We start from the raw sequence: 19,395 nt of genomic DNA, 5'->3' as shown, positions 1-19,395 counted from the left end.
TGGGGTATATGTCCTGGTCCAATTAGCTCCTGCTCTAGTCTGTCTTACGTAGCATTCGTCACCCATTCAAATTTACTTCAATTTATTGCCCTCCATCTCCCTCTCTCTCTCTCTCTCTCTCTCTATGTATTTTCCCCTCGAACTGTTAAAAGTTTTCATTTCGCCTGCTGTCATATTCGTTGCCGTCGCGTCTGCATTACGGGTCGCAATTCGCGTGCACCGCAGCCAGTAGGGCGTGTTCGTATCGGTCTAGGGGTGAATGCCGTACGTACATACAGCTGGCTAGAATGGCCTGTCTCCGTTTAGGCTTGGCACCACTTTCCGTGGGAGGGTCGTGCCATAAATCAGTGAAAGATAATTGAAGGAGTGGTCTATGCGGAACAACGTCATTTTTATTGTATTTCCTAACTACCGTGCACAATGTTACCCCCTTGATGAAAATGGCTGCAAAAACTTAGCATACATACATATGTATATGTATATGTATGTGTGTAGTAGTATGTAACAGCTAATCGTTGCTGGCTTCGATAGATAATGTGCCTAAGTGACCCACTAATTTAAGCTAGCAGCCGGAGAGCAAGCGGGCAAACGGCTAAGTGGGCAACTGGGATGGAACCATAAGGCAGTATATGGTCTTAACTGGAGACGAACTGTGCTATCATAATACATTATTTGAAATATAATTAAATTCTTAGTTAGTCCTGCATGTCCTGGCCTGATTTTCTCAAAGATCTTCGGCATGCTGAAGCCGATGATCCCAAGTCCTGAAAGCTAATTCAGTTCAGGTCCTGCGGCATCGAACATCATTTACCAAATCCTGAAATACAATTTACATTTTGGATATACTTGTTGTGAGTGTTGACTAAATTCATGAACTAATCATTCATTAACTGCCATTCAAAATGATTCATCTGCTCGCTCTACAATACAATTGCAAAGTCGTATTTCTCTGTAGCCTGCATCAGATCACGCTCTGTTTGCTCTTAGTTTAGTTTGTCGATTTCCATCAGGCATTCCATGCTCTCTGGCTGTGGCATGCGAATGCACTTTGAAACTCCAATTCACGTTTATTTGTCTATTGCTGCAAGCGAGTACAAACAGCAAAACGCCAGCGAATGTTTATATCATCATTTCGATTTGGATGCGGATTGTGGGCCGTGGGCCGTGGGCTGTGGGCTGCTGATGCTGATGCTGGAGACAACCTGCTGTGCTTTGAACGCCTCAAGATGAAACAGTCCTGATCCATTTCTCCACACATGCACTTGTTGTTGTTGTTGTTGCTGTTGTTGTTGCTGTTGTTTCTGCTCTTCATTTTATTTTGGACAACTCAAGTGTCTAAGTGCTGGCCGGATTCGACGCCGATTTCGGATTCGATTCCGTTGCTGACTTTGACGCCGCTGCCATCGACATGAACGAGGCGCTGCCACAGCCACAGCCGCAGCCACAGCCAAATCCAAACATTCAAATGTTCTACCCTATGCGAGTACTATGTATGCGCGCTCCACTCAACGCAACAATCCAGCAACTCACCTTTCAGTTCATGCCATGAGCAATATATATGGATATATATAGATATAGATATTCTATGAAAAGGAAGCATTAAGTAGCTATATTTATGGTATTTTCTCTCCATGTAGATATAATATATCTATACAATTTATCTAACTCAACCATCCCCTATATTATAATAAAACATCTCTCAATCCAGGTTTCATTTACGTTTACGAATGTCGCCACAAAACTTTGCTCTCTGCTGAGAGTTACTCGAAAGGAAAGTTTATGCATTGGATCTATTGCAACACTTTCTGGAATCTCGTGCTTTTCGCTTCATTTGCATCAAGTTAATTCTAGTTTTTTTTCCAGTGTACGCCATTGGCGTCGTCTAATACCGTCGCCAGTTTGGTCGTCGCCATCAGCATCAGCGTTGGCAGCTTTGGATCGCTTTGGTAGCAGCGAACGGCAACAAGAATTCGGGCGGGGGCCATCTGTTGCACATCATTCGCACTTGGTTTCTGTCGGCGCGTTGCCCTATATTAATGGTAATTTCTAACTTTTTGTATACATTTTGGTTTTCGAATGTTTTTTGTCTATTTTGCTTTTGTTTCGGGGCAACATTTGCGATGCGAGTTTGTGGGTATTTCAAATAATTTAATCGCTCCTCTTGCTTTGCATCTTAGATTTATATTTTGTTGATACTTAACAATTAAGTATTCTGATGTTGCTGCTGCTGCTGCTGCTGCTACTTCTGTCTTCTGTATATATTGTGTACCTACACACACACACACACATGTATATACATATGTATTTCTATTCATTATATATGTACATATGGCAGCAACAAATTACTAATAAATTTTCCGCATTCAACTTGCTCGAGATCTGCACTAATTATTGCCATTTTGGCCTTTATGGCTTTATAGTGATTATTAATATTGGATCGTAAATGGCAAAACTTGAATTACAATTATAAATGGTCGAGGTCGAAGTGGCACAAGGTGCAAATCCGGGAATCATGGAGGCGATCAGCCGCGAACCCGACCAATCTTTTTAATGGGCCGTTGCAACCAAATGCCGCACACTCACCAAAGCACACCAAGAACAACAAGCCAGAGGCAGCTGGAGCCACGTTAGTGACCGACAAAGTCGAATCATCTGGGCGGCAAGAAGAAGCACGAGCTAAATGTAGGTACAAGTAGAAGACTTGGGCACACACACACGGTATGGGGGAACTTTTTAGTAGTCGAGATTTTTTTTACTATTTCGCGTGAAAGAAATTACGATGAAAAATGTGCTCTAATAACAATAATGAAAAAGCAAACAAAATTCTAACCCAACCAAACGCCACAAAATACGTAGTATGTACCCCGACCAAATCACACTCACACACACACACACATGGACGACCCCTGGCACACAAACACCCCACTATGAACAACAGATTTCACCTCAAGTCATTGCCAATGAAATTTAATTATACATACAACAAATACAATACGCAATTGTATCTGTCTGTTTGTTCCAATATGTTTATATTTGCGCCTGGCCACCCCTGCTCCACTGCCGTCCCCAGAAACAGCTTCCACAGAAGCACGAAATCCTATTTCAAATGAAAGAAAAACACACACACAAATAACTCGGGCTAATTCATTGCTACGTTGCCATAAAGAAGCAGAGAACACTAAAATCATTGTTTAGCCGAAAATTTCAAGCGTCTTAAAACAAAACCCTCAAACAGATACAACTCATTGCCTATGTAAAGATTTCAGTTCGATTGTCTCCAAACGGCTCTTCAAACTTATCCTCAGATTACCAAATAGAACCCCAAGAAATTTCTCCAGCACATCCCAAAGCAGATCCTCAAACCCATCTTCAAGCACATCTCCAAGCAGTTCTGAAACACGTTCCAAAAAATATCCCCAATTGCATTTTAATGCGATAGATCCTGAAACCCTTCCCCCAAAACAAATCCAACAAATAGATTCTCAAATTGATAGTCAAAGGAACAGATTCTCAGATAGATGATGAAACCCATCCCCAAAACAGATTCTCAGACAGATCCTCACCGATCGTCAAACAGATCCTCTAACTAAGCCTCACGTTGATACTCCAATGGAACCTAAAAGAGATCTTTTCCTGGTTATATGAGAAATTCAAGCCTCCTCGAACTTATCCGCGAAAGCAAAGCTCCATTAAATTGATCCTCTTTTGCCCAAAAACAACTTCCTTAACTCCAATTCTGGAGCTCAATGTGAAATTATGAAATTGGGCATTGGTATGAGCAGTGGCATGGGCATGGGGCATGGGGAATGTTGTATAATCATAGCTAGGTGTAGACTAGCAATGCAGGCAGTGTGAAAAGCTATCTGGTCATGCTCATTCCTCTGCATGTTAGCAGCAGCTCCTCAAAATCTGATCTAATCACCTCGGCCCCCCTCCCACACCACGGTGAGTTGGGGGCCTAGCTGTGGCACTAGCCGGCCGCATGTGCCAGCTGAAGATGAAGCGTTCTATTTGGTTTATGCCACGTGAAAAATAGCGGTCCAAGACTTTAATGCGTACTACAAATTTTTTTTATTTCTAACTTGGGTAAACATTTAGCCAGAAGTAAACAAATACAAGACACTTAAAAGGTATTTTCGGTAGTCGGTACTTGTGCCCAAAAGTAGACATTCCATTTGGATCAGTTCGCACGGCAACGCATCGGATCCCATCGGATCGTATCGGTTCACAATTTGTTTCTATTCGTTGCGTTTGGTTTCGTCTGTTCGATTGTAGGAAGCGCAAATGATCATTTCGTTTTTCATTTCTTTAAGTTTCATTTTCTATGTTTTTTTTTTTCGCTTTTCGTTTTTTTTTTTTTTCCATCATATATACATATGTATGTATGTATGTGTATCTGTTTGTTGATTTAAGGAATAAGTTGACTCATGCGCCATTAACACTTCAAATGTGCACATACACATATTATACGACCCATAGAGAACGCGCATAGCACAGATGTGTACATGGAAATGTTACAACTGTCGTGAAGATCTTTGTACGTATCGACAATTTAGGACAAACTGTTACCCCATCATGGCCCCCAGATAGAAGAAAGAAACGAAAATTACTTATAGATAGACAGAACAATTTTCACATCAACTCACCATAGATCATTCTATTTAGAATTCATGATCTTCTCCAGTCTGCAGATTCTCAAAGATTTATAATATATTAAGAGGAAACAAGATTTGTTTCATCTACCTGTAGAAACATTTCACAGCAACTTATCGCATAAAATTCACGATCAGCTCTAGCTTGCCCATCTTTATAGATCCATAATATATCATATGCATATCTGTGTTTTCTTACATATGAAACGAGAATTACATTTAGTTGAAATATTTCATATCAGCTCATCTCATCTCTCATTTAATATTTCAATTTCATGATCTAGTCTGCCAATCCTCATAATTTCTGGGCTTCTTCTTATAAGAGTCAAACGTATAGAAGCATTTCTCATCGACTCATCTATTCCAATTCAAACTCATGATCTTCTATAGCTAGCAGATCCTCAAAGCTTTCCAATACATTGACGGTATAACGAGTATCATAATGAAGACTATTTAAAATTTATGATCGCTTCTAGTCTGCAGATTTTCAAATGTTCAAAGATGGTGAATGATTCACAATTGGCTCAAGCCAAATGGCCTTCAGCTTCTTCTTATAGTCAGGCATCAGCATTTTGTCAAGTCGCCAGACTTTTGTTTTCGAGTTAAGAAATCTTGTGATCCAAAATTGCTCGCAAATTGATGCGTCGTCTGATCGTTTTAGATCGGGCGTTCCGCTTTTTGGCTAACTCTTTGCAAACGGTGCGTGCTGTCTCCGATTTTGTATTGCTTTTGTTTTTGTTTTTGTTGTCGTCTGCGTTTTCATTTTCGTTTTGTCCAAAACAGGCCGCGCCCTGAACTTGAAGCTGGATGGACCTAAGCCACAGCCCAGACATATCCTCTTGCTTTGCGTGCTTTTTGTGCTCTCGTTTTTTTTTTTTTTTTGCCTGATTTTTTTTTTTCATTTGCCCGCTTTGTCTGTGGCTGTGTGAACCAACATCGATCGGCGGCGCTTGCCCGTAAACGGGGTCCACTCTGGTCCAGTTCGGTCCGGTGCTGTGTCCCAGTCCCAGGGCTCCTTGGCCGAACTGCCCTTAAAAACCAACAATAACAATAACAGCGACAACAAAGGAAAATAAAAGAAACGAACAACAGGAACAGCAACGAAAAAAGCTCGCTGTCCACCTATCTGTCTGGAGTTTAGATGCCATTTTTTGACTTTACAGCCAGAAGGTAACACCCACTTGCCGATTCTTGCATATTCCAAATCGAAATTCATTAAGATTCATTCTATGAAGGCCGACAGGGCACGAAGACAGCTTTTTGTGTATCGATAAATATATTTGTGGTGGCCTTTTTTCCAAGTCTGGACAGGATCTGCAGACGGATGTGAGTTTTATTTTTTTTCCCCTTATCTTTTCTCGTTTTTTTGTGATCTTGTTTATGTTTTTGTGGATATTTCGATGGGATTTGACGTTAACGCATCCATTTCTCGCCGATCTTCGTAACTCAAGCTATAACTTGACAGCAAGTCCAAAAAAGAAATTAAATCAAGCACTCATTTTAATGGATTCCCTAAGCCCAAACGCGAGTACCATTCGCCGGAGACAAAAGCAAAAAAAAAAAAAAAATTGGGAAGAAAAAAAACCCATCTACGACAATCAACGCGAGGATCACAAGGATGAGAAGACTGAGAATGAGCATGTGAATGAGACTATGGAACAGCATATCCATATAAATATATATACATATATGTATATGTATATGTATCTGTATACATATTTATATGTATGTGCTTTGGGCTTATATGTTAGCCCTTTGGCTTCCCATGGCACGTCTGCGTCTTGAGGAGAGAATCAAGTCAAAAGAATGGCAACAAATTTGCCTTTATTTGATTGTGTATAGTAAATCCATTTGGTAGCTCGACTTTTATTTGTTAATTTATTATGATGTTCTGCCGAAAATGAGTCTAGAGCTCCCCCAATTTTCCATTATGCATGCGTCTTAAGCCTTTCGAACTGCCCATTCAAGAATACAAACTTACTTGAGCCGTGAGCCTCTCGATAAGGCTTGATACACAATTGGTTAGCTGCGATTCGCTGGAAAAATATTAATCAACTTTTTTGCATCGTGCCTTCCGTTTATTGTTTGTTCACTGTGTGTGGACTTTAATTCTTATCAAAGGTCAGTCGGATCGCAACAATGTAGAGGGCAAGGAACTGACTGTTGTTTCATTTAACTCTTCACCCTGATAATGATTGTAAACTGTTTCATTGTCGGCATTAATCAAACTAGATCACTGATGAAAGCAGAATCAGAATATTGCATTGACTTTTATTTTTCTCAAGTGCATATGTTGTAATATACTTTAATAAATAATTGAATAGTTAGCTCATAGTCCTAAAAGATATTTTGCATTAGATATGAAAACTTTGGCATGACTCAATTCATCACTTAAAGGGTATACGCTCGGTATTAACTTAAAGAGCCTTTCTATCTTCTCTCTCTCTGTCTTTTTCTTGCTTTCTTCCTTCTATCTACCTTATTATTATTATCTTATTATTATTATTATTATCATTCACTTTTTGTCTTTTGCTCGCTCTGTTTCACTTTTTCTTCTATCTCTCACATTGCTCTCTTCTCCCTCTTTCTCTCCCTCTCTCTCTCTCTCTCCCTCTCTCTCTCTTTCTTTCTCTCTCTCTTTCTCTCTCTCTCTCTCTCTCTCTCTCTTTCTCTCTGCCTCTAACTCTCCCAATGGACCTCCTTCTCTCTATAGGTGCTCCCTAATGCTTTTAGATAGAGCTTATACCCTATTTTAGTCATATTTACAGGGTATATACACAGCGCCAACTTTGTCAAAGTCATCTCAGATATTTCTATTAATTTCATTACAATATCTCTCTATTGATCTGTCTCTAGCCCCGCCTCTCTCTCGCTCTCTCTTTCTCTCTCTCTCTCTCCCTCACACTCTCTGTGTTCCTTTTACCCATGTGTCGCTATGACTTTCAAATTTGTTCAAACATATCGGAATTGCCGTTGTACTTACGGGTATTAACTACTTATTTCTTCGTTTAAAGCAACAATTAACCCAATGGCAACAAAAGGCTTACAACAAGTCAAAACATTCTCTGGTCATGGCCATGACGGCCCAGTCGATCTCGATCTCAATGCTGATGTCGATGTCGATGGCGTCTTCGTGGGGCGCATGGAATTAGATTTATACATAGAATGAAAACCTTAATGGGTTTCGGGCCGCCACACAATGACGGATGAACAAATTTTTGATTTTACGCTCTAAATTATGTACGTACACGTTCGATCAGCTTTTTCGGTAATCTGTATATCGCTTTTCATACGATGAATTATAGCGCCGCCCATACAGGGTGCACTTTTGATGGTTGCTTAATATCGCTCTAATTCTCAAATTTCATGGGAACGCGATTATGATTATCATGATGATGCACAGATGTTGGAAGGATCATTCTAGGGTTTTACCGATAGGCACCCTGTATGCGCTTTATTGAAAGAGCTTCCTATATGCACATTCACACGGACAAAATCAATCCACATCTATGTGAATGACCATGCCCATATATACATATATCTGTATATATGTAGGTGTATCCATCCAGACAACGCGGTGACCATCGAAGACCCAGAGTAAGAGCCAGAGCCAGACGCAGACGCGTTTCATGTATGTCCGGCCCGGCATGGCCTTTGCTTCATATGCTCTGTATATATCTCTCTCTGTGTATGTGTGTGTGTGTGTGTGTGTTTGCTTCGAGTCATGTTGTTTTATAATAGACTACGGCTTTGAAGTTGTTTTGGCGATGACTTCGTCGCTTCATTCTCTTTCCGTTTTCCATAAATTTAAATTATTAATTTTTTAACCACGGATAAGATGACGGCGACGATGATTATGTCGTTTTGTTATTGCTGCCGCTCTGCCTGATGCCTTTGTGCCGTTTTAACGAAATGAGAGTAATTTGTGAATTTTTACCTTTTTTTTTTTCAGTTTATTTTTTTCCCCCCCATTTTATTTCAATTTTGTGCGTGTGTGTGTGTGTGTGTGTGTGTCGACCGTGGACCAAACAAAGGCAAACCAATTTGACTACATGCGGCCCAACATCAAAACCGTCGCCATGATGCTCAAAACAAACATGGAACAAGCCGAACAGAACTCGACCAGGGCCACGGAATGCTCCTTGGCTGGTCTGGGATCTGGGAGCTAAGCGTTGAGAGCCGAGAGCCGAGGTCGCCGCCGAGGTCGAGACCAATCGAGGGCCAGACAGACAGACGGCGGGCAGCGGCATCAGGTAATGCCTAATGTCTGCTAATGTAATGCAATAATAACAACGGCCGAAATCTACACGAGCCTGATTAAGGACATTCAAGTGAAAGGATGCCAGCAGGCTGCTGCCACCAGCCCACTGGGCAATCGGACTATCACAAGTCGCAAGGGTTATGTGTATAATTAAATTAAATATTTAAGAAACATTTTAATTATTTTAACTATCATTAAATATTTGAATATTTGTAATGATATTTTGGATACGTTTTAGATCTAATTCACTTGAGCTGCATTTGAATGCGGGAACTCATGTTGTCCTGTGTGTGCGTGTGTGTGTGTGTGTGTGTGTGTATGTATGTGTGTGCTTGTGTTGAAGAGGGTGTTGCAATCGGAAGCTGTGTGGATTAGTGTTTCTGATAACTCTTCAAGCGAATGCCCTCTGAAAAAAAGAAAGCACAAAATATATGCTACAAAATATAAAGCCCAACACTTGGGGCCCAATCAAATGTTTTTCCTTTATTCTGCTCCATTTTTTTTGGTATGCTACCCAAAACATATGGCAATGGAGTAATATTAAAGGGTATGCTAGTTCTTAGAGCGGTTTTGTAACAGACTGTGGACATTACTTATATGTGTACCTCTTTTTTTTAGCAAACACGTGATGAATTAATATTAATATTGAAATACCTTATCTACATTATATCTATGTATACCACAGCTAAGCTAACTCTTGGCCCGCTTACTCCTCATCTTTGGACTTTTGCATCCAGCATAGCTATAAAAATTCAAATACCTTATAAAAAGAAAAAATAAAGTAGAGCACCCATGTATCGTAGGTGAGGGTATCTGCTAGTCAGAGACTTCCTTTCGGCTAGAGCAAAGAAAACACGCGCATTCTTTGTTGTGTTATTTTGTTGTTGCTGTTGTTGGTTTGTTTTTGTAATCCTTGCGGCTGGCACAATCATGGCAATAATCTCACATGTTTGGAGCAAGCGATGCCACTTGACGAGCTGCACTCCAACTCCGAGTCTGACTCCGAGTCCGACTCTGATTCTGACTCTAGCCCTTCTGGGCGAGAGAGAGAGACAGACATCCGCTACGCAGAATGCACCACCAGACAGCCCCACGGTGAGTGGCATCGTCAGCGGCATCGCCGAGGCCGCCAGCAAAATTGACAATGGTAATTGAAACGCGCGCACGGTGAGTGCTCTCGGCAAACTCGCTTATCGCCATAAACCACTTATACGGCAAGTATCCCAATGTGCTGTTAGTTTCCCTGCCTGCATACCCTAACCGAGCGGGTGGCCTATCAGCCCTGGCTCCAAATATTGTATAGATTTATTTGCCTAGGCTATGTGTCTTTAAGTCTTTGAGCGCATTTTCCATTCGTTTATTTTTTATATTTTCTTGATTGTTTTTCATATTTTCTCTACCTCTCTCTCTCTCCCTGGGCTTCTGGTAGGGCATGCGCTGAAACTTTGGACCTTGTTTTTAATCGCATCAAAATGAAACTAATGCGAGTATTATTATTAGAACGATAACAGGAACAGGGCCAGTGGCAGGGGCAGGGGCAGGGGCAGGGGCACGGCCCACAGCTGCTGCTGCTGTGGCGTCTGCTGTGACGCAAGCCCAGCGCCTGGTTGGAAAATCTGGCTTTTCGGAAGTTTTTTTTTTTTTTGTGTGGGGGGGCTAATGAGTCGCTTCGAGTGTCGCACGTGCGTCGACTACAACTGCTGCGGCCCACTTAAAGAGCGTACCCCCAGCTCAGCTAGATTGTTCTGGCAATGCCCAATTAAGGGACCCATTAAACAAATGACCATTCAAGAGCTAAACTTTGGAATAATCTTACAATTGGCAGCAAGCAGCTTAAGGATCCAGCATCATAAGCATTCTATAGCGACTGTCTGAACTGCATTGGCTGGAACATTTGGGGGGCGGACATCTTGCTGATTGGAAGCTTGTAGACAATAGCCGATCTATCTATCTCTCTCTCTCGCTCGCTCGCTCGCTCGCTTGCTGCCGCCTCTTTGTTGCTGTTGTTGCTATTGTGGCTCTCCTTGTTGCGGTTAAGCCCATCGTTGTCAATTTTTCCTGGAAACAATTCCAAATTAATGATGTTTAATGCTGCACGCTTCGTAGGCCACATGCGTTCGGCGCTCGACGTTCGACGTTCGACGTCCAACGTCCAACGTTGTTCGGCTCCTCGCAATCATCTCGCGAAACAGAAGCAGCCGCAGTCGTGCCATATTGCTGATGATTCCAATATGCGTTTGGATACATGTTAATGCAGCCGCCACATAGCCCATAGTCCACCGCCCTTCCCCATGTGTGTGCGTGTGTGTCGGTGTGTGTGTGTGCACAATGAAACATGCACATTCCGAACAAACAAGCATGCGTAGCATAGGGGAATAATCGGACATGCAGCGCAATTATGCTTAGATACTCGAGCTCTACATGTATGTAAGATGCAGCCAGCCATATGCCATGCCTATGGCCAGTCATGCTCGTAATACTCACTATTTCTGGAGTGATCGAAACTGCAGCGATATCATATTAATTAACCCTAGAAGTCAACCAACATCAGAAGGTTTAAATCCTGAGGGTTCAAGGCGAAGGCAAGTCAGGAATATGGTTTCCTTCAGATTAATCGACAGGCATTTCGGTTTATATCATATATATATATACATATATATATAATTTAAAGATTTATAAGATCTTTGAGCACACTTTATAGTGATTATTTTATATCATACTTTATATATGTAGATCGAACTCCCCTAAAACCTACCTAATTTAGACTCGTTTCTCTTTCTATAATAGGGTATTCCTTATTCTTCTATTTGGATTAGTATACCATGCATTTCATTCATATGTATATTCACAAAACACTGTTCACAGCTTCCATTCAGTCCTGTGTGCGTCTGTCTAATGAGCCCCACGTACAGCTACAACTAGCCCAAGACTTCTGCTCTCTGTTTTGTTTTGTCTTTGGTTAGGACAATGGTGCGTGGCATTTTGAGCCAGTTTTTATGGGTTTTCTTATGAATTCTGCTAAAATCACATTTGTCCACTTGCGCTTCCCCATTCAATGACATTCACATGCATTCGCGAATCATCAGCGAACAGCAGCAAAAACAAAATATATGAAGAAAAAAAAAAAACTGAACAAAATCACTTGTACTCATATGGTAAATTGATTTTGAGAATTTCTCGCGCGTGCATTTGTTTATCCCTTCAAGCGTTAAGTGAACAACTGCGCTTAATGATCACAACAGCAGCAGCAACAGCAACAGCAGCAGCGGCAGCAACAACAGCAACAATTGCTGCCGCTGCCTGCCCGCCTGCAATTATGACTATTTGCATTGCATATTACACATTTCACACTGCCAACTCTTAACTCAACGCCAGGCAGTTTTTCATACTTATTACTTACTCGTACTACCTTCTCCTTTCTTGTTATTGCTGCTGCTGTTGCTTGTTGTTGCTGTTGTTGTTTATGTTTTTGTTATTCTCAAGTTCCCAAAACCCGGCCTCGTCTTCAGTTCAGTTGAGGCTTTTCGCATCAGGCAGGCAACAGAGGCAACAGGCCCACAGCATCTGGTTGTCTGCTTGTTATACCCTGTACCCTCTCGGAAAGCGATAAAGAGGTATACACAAGTTATGTAGGAGCATGCGTAACGGACAGAAGGAACATGTATTGGACAAATCTGTGGGTCAACAAGTCAAAACAACAGATCGATAAATAATCGATATATATCGAGCAATAGCATATTACCCATGTGAATACATTTTGAGTACAGTTCAACTCTACGTCTACTTCTCTCAGCACTAACTGATCACAAGATCGATAAATCGATAAACATCGGCATGCCATTCACTATTATTACTATATCGATAATTATCGATGCAGCCTATTACAGACTTTTCTCCCATCCCTCTCCATACACAGTACAGAGCATCAATCAGTCGATCACAGCCGACTCTAGCAATCATACTTGTTTCGGGTTGTTTGAGATGACGCGAACCGGTGACTAGAGAGTAAGAGACTGTAGACAGGAGACAGGAGACTTCTCGAAATGGTAAAGTCAGCATACAGAGCTGCGATGCAATGCGATGCGATGGGCTGGGATGCCATGGGATGGTTATGGAATGGGCTGGGCTGAGCCCACCGCCATCATACAGCCAGTGCTAAGTAGCTGCTAGCGAGCACACGTACCTCAGCGCGTAGAGAGCGGTGCAGCAGTCCGTTTATAAATAACACATATTCACACTTTCACGTTCGGATTGAGCTAATTGAAACGTATCTGCATAAACTGCATCAGGAACTGCCCTCTCTCGTTAAGCAGCATTGCCTGCGGCCTGCGGCTCGACCCGCCAACAGAATCCGCATTGCCATCAGCTGCGGCGCAACGGTCTGGTGTGTGGAGTGTGGAGTGTGGGGTCGGTGTCCCAATACTTGGGGGCTCCGCAGATTGCAACATGCAGTTGAAGCTAAAGCTAAACTCATTGTCATGGTCGTGGGTCGTGCTAATGGTAATGACTCTCCTTAGCCACAAAACACACACACACACACACACACACACACACACACACAAATACAGAGACGCTCTCATAAAGCTCTACTATTTAGCACTTGCAATTTTCAGCTCACTGAAAGTACATAAAGCTAACAAAGCTTCATCTCTAGTCACATTACAGCAGATAGTGTCGAGAGCTACAAGTGAACCCATTCATATGATCAATCGAAAACGATTTGAATTTGACATACGAAATATGATTTAAATTGAAAAAACAAAGTTTTGATGAGCTTGATGTCGTCTTGCATTCGCCCTATTGAAATGGAAATAGATATTCATTGTTTAAAAAAAAACTGTAGAGCAAAAAAATAGACCTAACCTGTCAGTTGATCTTATAAGCTCAGAAACCTAAGTATTCCAAACGGTCAGCTGTACATGCATAGATAGATCAACTAGACTATCGATCTTGATCAACAAAAGTGATTAACTTTATGAGTCTGCCACGCACCTTCTGGCTGTTACATAAATTTTAATAAAAGAAATGTATCCTGACTTCCCATATTCAAGGAATTTTAGTTACACTTCCATTTCAACTAACTTGAAGTTGAAAGATCACTTTCAATCAACATTTTTGCTCTACTAGACCTTAACAATTAATAAGTCTTCAGTCAGTCAATTCACATTTTATAAAACTTATAAATTTATTGAAAAGGAGGTAGAGAGGATCAAGAAACCCTCATTTTTGAAGGACATTCCTTGCTTCATTTTCAATTACTTTCAACTATGTAATCATGAATTTTCTCAACAATGAGCCTTCATTCCGAAAATTCTTTCGCATAGCCATTAAGAAAGAGGCGGGTTTTCTTTGCTTTTCCTCAGTTGCTGGCCCAGAAAACCAAAAACTAAAACTACAGCAAAAAAAAAAGATCGTTTGCCAGTTGAGATTTGCAATCGTTTATGCGATGGCCAACAGCGATTCCAATAGATTGGGCTGGTAGCGCACATGTCTATGTGTCTGTGTGTGTTAGCGCGTCTGGGCTACTGCACATGAAACCCGGCCGCATGGTCGTAAATTGTGAATGGGTTTTGGGGGTATACACACACATACATATATGTATATGTATGTATGTATGCATGTGGTATCTATCTATATCTATCCATGGCTATGGGTGCTTCATCAACCAAACATCGGCAACGACATGGACAGCGACAGCGACATCGACATGGATATGGACATCGCCACTGCGATCATTATTTTAGCTTTCAGCGATCGGTGCCAAGTGAAACGACAGCCAACACCAACACCAATAGCAACATCAATAGCAATAGCAATAGCAATAACAACTGGCAACTGGCAACTGGCAACAATCCATCGCAAGTAGCTCGAGCGAACGTGCCACACTCATTTCTAGGCATTATGCATATGTATGGTACATATGTATGTGTATTTAGGCGGGCTGCTGTTACGGTACGGGGGGCACGGTTTACGAGTACACGACAGTAAGCCGCAGGTGGAGACGTACTTGGAGACGGGCCCCAAAAGCATTCGTCCTCTAATCACAGCACTGAGCGCTGAGCGCCTGAGCGCCTGAGCGTGACTAAGTACGACTACGAGTACGGGCTAAGACTATGGCCACTCGTTCAATCGTACCGTCCAAGTCGCATGGAGTGGCTCTGTCTTACACATTTGAAAGAGCTGCAACATGGTCGCTGGTCGCTGGCCGCTGGTCTCCAGTCGCTGGCCGTTGCATTAATAGCGAAGCAATCAGGGCGTTGCAGAAGCGAGCGCGGAGATCATAACGAACGGTTTAAATACAATATATTAAATGGATTTATTATGCCAAGATATTGCGCCTCTGCACGGCCGCAGCGCAGCTATCGAGCATGTAACCAACTACATGTGTATGTGTCTGCGTGTGTGTGTGTGTGTGTGTGTGTACACCACTCTCATTCACAAGTACCTAAATATAAGCGATGCCATGCATACTATGTTACACGATGCCCATATAGCCCAACCGAGCCAACCAATGGCCAATGGCTGACCACGAAGATTCGTTGTCGCTGTCGTCGTGCGTCACTCATCTGTGGGAGGCTCAGCCAAGTAGAGATGACAGCGTGACACGATCGTCAGTATGCATTTGAGCATACGTCGTGAGAGATCTATCTCCTCCTCTCCATCTAGCTGTCTTTCTTTTTATATATTTTTACTATATTTAACTCCTTGTCAATATTTCTATATGCAGGTACTTTTCTCTCCATCTGTCTCTTTTTCGCTTTATCCGTCAAGATACGTCAAGATTAGTCTATATTTATTAAGCTGTCTTTTCTCTCTCTCTTCCCGTCCCTATCTCTCATCTTTCTGTTTTTTCGTCTTTCTCTCTATCTTCTCTCTCACTCCCTTTCTTTATTTCTCTATCACTCTCACTGTTTTAATCTCTCTACTTATATAATACAACTTATATAATATACTTATATATACATTATATACATATATAATATATAATATATATACACTTTCCTTCTCTCTATTTCTCTCTCTCTTTCCATCTCTCTCGCCCTGTCCGTGTCTTTCTCTCTCTCTCTCTCCCTGCTCAGCTCAATCATATTCCATATCATATACTTAGTAATACGTTTCCCATATAGCTCAGTTCATATTTAGAATTGATGCATGCCAAAAGTGAATCCATTTTATTTTAATTATAATCGACACGCGCTCATCTCTAGGGACTGCCACTTGGCTAGCTACGATTTCGTAGTCGCAGTTATTACTCAGTCCACTCGCAATTAATGCTTGAAAGTAGAAGAAGAAGAAGAAGAAAAACAAAGTAAAGGTAACGTCTTTGGCTGTGCAGTTTGCCGTTTGCCGTTCGCCGTTTGCCGTTTGTTTCATCGTCCTCACTGAACACGCGCATAAATTTGGACTTAATTAGAGATACGAAGACGAATACGACTACGACTACGAATACGTACCCCAAAGATGTGTAAATGTAGTTCCAAGTAACGCTATCACTCGCATGCCGTGTCGCTATCCACAAGAAAATTGACTATGACATCGTTATCTCCCACCCCATCTCTCTCTCTGCAGCTCTGGCTCTAACTCTCCCTCTGCCTCCCTCTCTCTCTCTCACACTCTCTCTCTCCCTCTCTCTGTAATAGCAGCAAGGGGCCTCTGCTTTCGAAACTGCATAAAACTCCAGAGGCGCATCTTTCAACAGCTTGAATATAGATGTACCTATAAAATGTAGGAGAAACTAAACAGATATATACTTGATCTAAAACTAAGACTAGAGCAAAATCTAAATATTTTTCTCTTTTATTTAATAACCTAAGCTTTACGTCAAGCTTGTGTAGCTGCTAGATAATAGACAAAGAGAAACTATCCATTCTTCTTTTTCAATATCTATTGGATTATCATTAGGCTCAAGAATAAATAGATTTATATATGCTAAATGATATAAGCTATGATCCAGAAGTAATTTTAATAATTTTTTTAAGCCTTAAAGTAAAAACTGTGCAGTCAATTTATGGACTCTTCTAAAGTCTTATCTGATATGCTAAAATCCATAGCAAACATATATTTATACGAGGATAGTCTATAAATTTAAAATGCCTAGATATATAGCAGATTTTTAGAGGACCCTTTTTTAGAGGATATTAACAATAGATCACATAACAACAGTTTGGCTTATAGCATAGCTCCCAATGGGCCCAGATACACCTTCTATATATTATGAGTAGGCGAGCAAATTATATTTGCTCTAATACTTTAGATAATAGTCTATTTGTTATGTAGTTATATATTTGCCACGCCCCCTAGAGAACGTATGTAAAACTCTAGGATACAAAACAGAAATACCTTTTAAGGTTCCATATATCTAACTAGCGAAGAAATGGTTTGTGTTCATATGAACAGGACGAACTGGTAGACGAATGGAAGAAGTGGAAGGAGACACGGATGGACAGACGGTCGGATAGACGCGTAGACAGATGGTTCTACGGATGGATATTGCACAAAACCAAAATAGTCTTTTCACAAGATATTAATATCTATTATGATTTTATAAATTGCTTAAGCATTTCGCTCTTTGATATAAAACAAATTCATTATCAATATAGAGCAATGGCAACTTTTTCACACACCCCCACACACACACACACATGCACACACTCACACAAAGTCCGTTATATACCCACGTATTTACTTAGGTAAGTGCTGAACTTGAAAAGATACGCTTTGCCTGGCAATTACCTTATAAGTATTTCATTGTGGGAACTCTGCCGCCTGGATTATGAGAGGCATACATATACATATGGAGGATATGTTGTGAACTAGATTTAGACTACCCTTACCTAAGAGACTGCGTGTGTGCGAGAGAGAGAGAGGGCGAGCGAGTGTGTGTGTGTGTGTGTGAGAGAGAGAGGGTGAGTGAGATCTCAGCCCTTCAACCGCCACGCTCATGCCCAGGTCCATATACAATATGTTGCGTAAGTGTCTAAACAATGGAGGCCAATGCCAAGGCAGACAATGGGCAAAAGTGCGTAGGCACAATGCTCGCAGCTCGCAGCTCGCTGCTATACAAATACACGCTGTGGAAAAGGACGACAGCGAGTCCTCCATGCTGTCTGAGCCAAGCAGATGGCCCTGGCCATGTCTTCAATATCATGCTCGTCATTTGGCCTGTCGCAGCGGATCGCAAGAATTGGGATTTCTATTTGAGAACAACAACAGCAACAAAGCAAAAAACAAAAATGACAGCATAATAATGCTGCAGCCGAGCTTCCTTATAGGGGTCGCGGCGTGTGCGTCTTGATAATGGCGTCTGGCGATGATTACACAATATTTATTTACAGAAATTATTATCATTTATGATACCCGCCAGGCCTGGCCTGGCATTTCTATTCACATCCTATCATCGCGCTGGCTCATCGGGCCCGCTACTTAGCCCCTCATTTGGGAATCGAGACAGTTGCTTCCCTGCTTGTTGAATTGTTGTTGTTGTGCAGAGGATATAGCACATACGGCCGACACACACAACAGACACAATTGCCAAGTACTTAGGGCCACTCAATTTGGGGCACCCAAATGCGACTCATGCACGCCCTGACATCTCTATGCGCACTCACCTCAACTTGATGAAGATTTATAATGTCCAACAATTTGGCTAGCGAATCTCCTCTGGAACCAACTGTCAAATCTAATAGTCTGTGATCTATGCTGATCTATGTTGTTAGGGAGATCATAGAAGATATCTAGTACTAGATAATACTTGCCAAGTTGAGCTTCAGATTTTTGTAATTAGCTAAAGCTATAGCTAGATTGTAGACTTAGATAGGCATCAGATATGGTAAAAGATGTTGACTGATCTTTAGAATTTCGCTTGGGATACTTTTGGTTCATATTGCTCAAGGTCTATCCAGCTGCTTGCCTAAGGAAATTACTTCCTAGAGACATAAGATATGAAGAAGCAAATCAGTTGTTAGGAAGATATTTAGAATTATGATTATATTTCCGTATAACAACTACATATACGAATCATAGATATCATAGACAGGGTTTCTTCACAAACTATCTAGCAGCTTGCTTTATATAACTGCTCGTTTCTCACAATCCTAAGTCACTAACCAACTAAACCTTCATATATTTTGCCTAAGTATTAGACTAAGGCTTGCATATGTATCATTTTCTTAATTCAATTTCAATATACCAACTATATTTATGGATCACAGGCATCACAGGCAGAGCTCTTCACAGTCTGCAAAAAATGTTTTCCTGTTCGCAAATCCCAGTCGAACAATGGCAGGGAAATCTAGTCTAGCGTTATGTAATATCATATTTGCTTTATACAAAATGGCGTACAGCAGCTGATAGCAGGGTAAAAGGGTCTCTGGCTCTGCCAAAGCCAATGACAGCCAGCAGCTGCCTCGGAAATCGGATGCACCGCAGGATTAACACATTGATTACGAATCAATGGATTGCTGCTGCGTCTGCAGTTATTGG

General features: G+C 41.4%; 1 protein-coding gene across 1 annotated transcript in view; it reads left to right on the top strand.

Moving 5' to 3' along the window:
* Positions 1 to 221: 221 nt before the first annotated feature.
* Positions 222 to 19,395, top strand: part of LOC115564576 (uncharacterized) — a 122,990-nt gene continuing 103,816 nt past the window's right edge. Inside the window, exon 1 of the mRNA XM_089263337.1 lies at positions 222 to 237. The gene's annotated coding sequence lies outside the window, so the exon portion shown is untranslated. The remainder of the gene's footprint in view (positions 238 to 19,395) is intronic.

This window comes from Drosophila navojoa, chromosome X, assembly GCF_054131105.1.
Source record: "Drosophila navojoa isolate 15081-1374.11 chromosome X, UAZ_NAV_1.0, whole genome shotgun sequence".
NCBI lineage: Eukaryota > Metazoa > Arthropoda > Insecta > Diptera > Drosophilidae > Drosophila > Drosophila navojoa.
The sequence above is the reverse complement of the archived record's forward strand: the minus strand, read 5'-3'. Positions and strand labels throughout refer to the sequence as shown.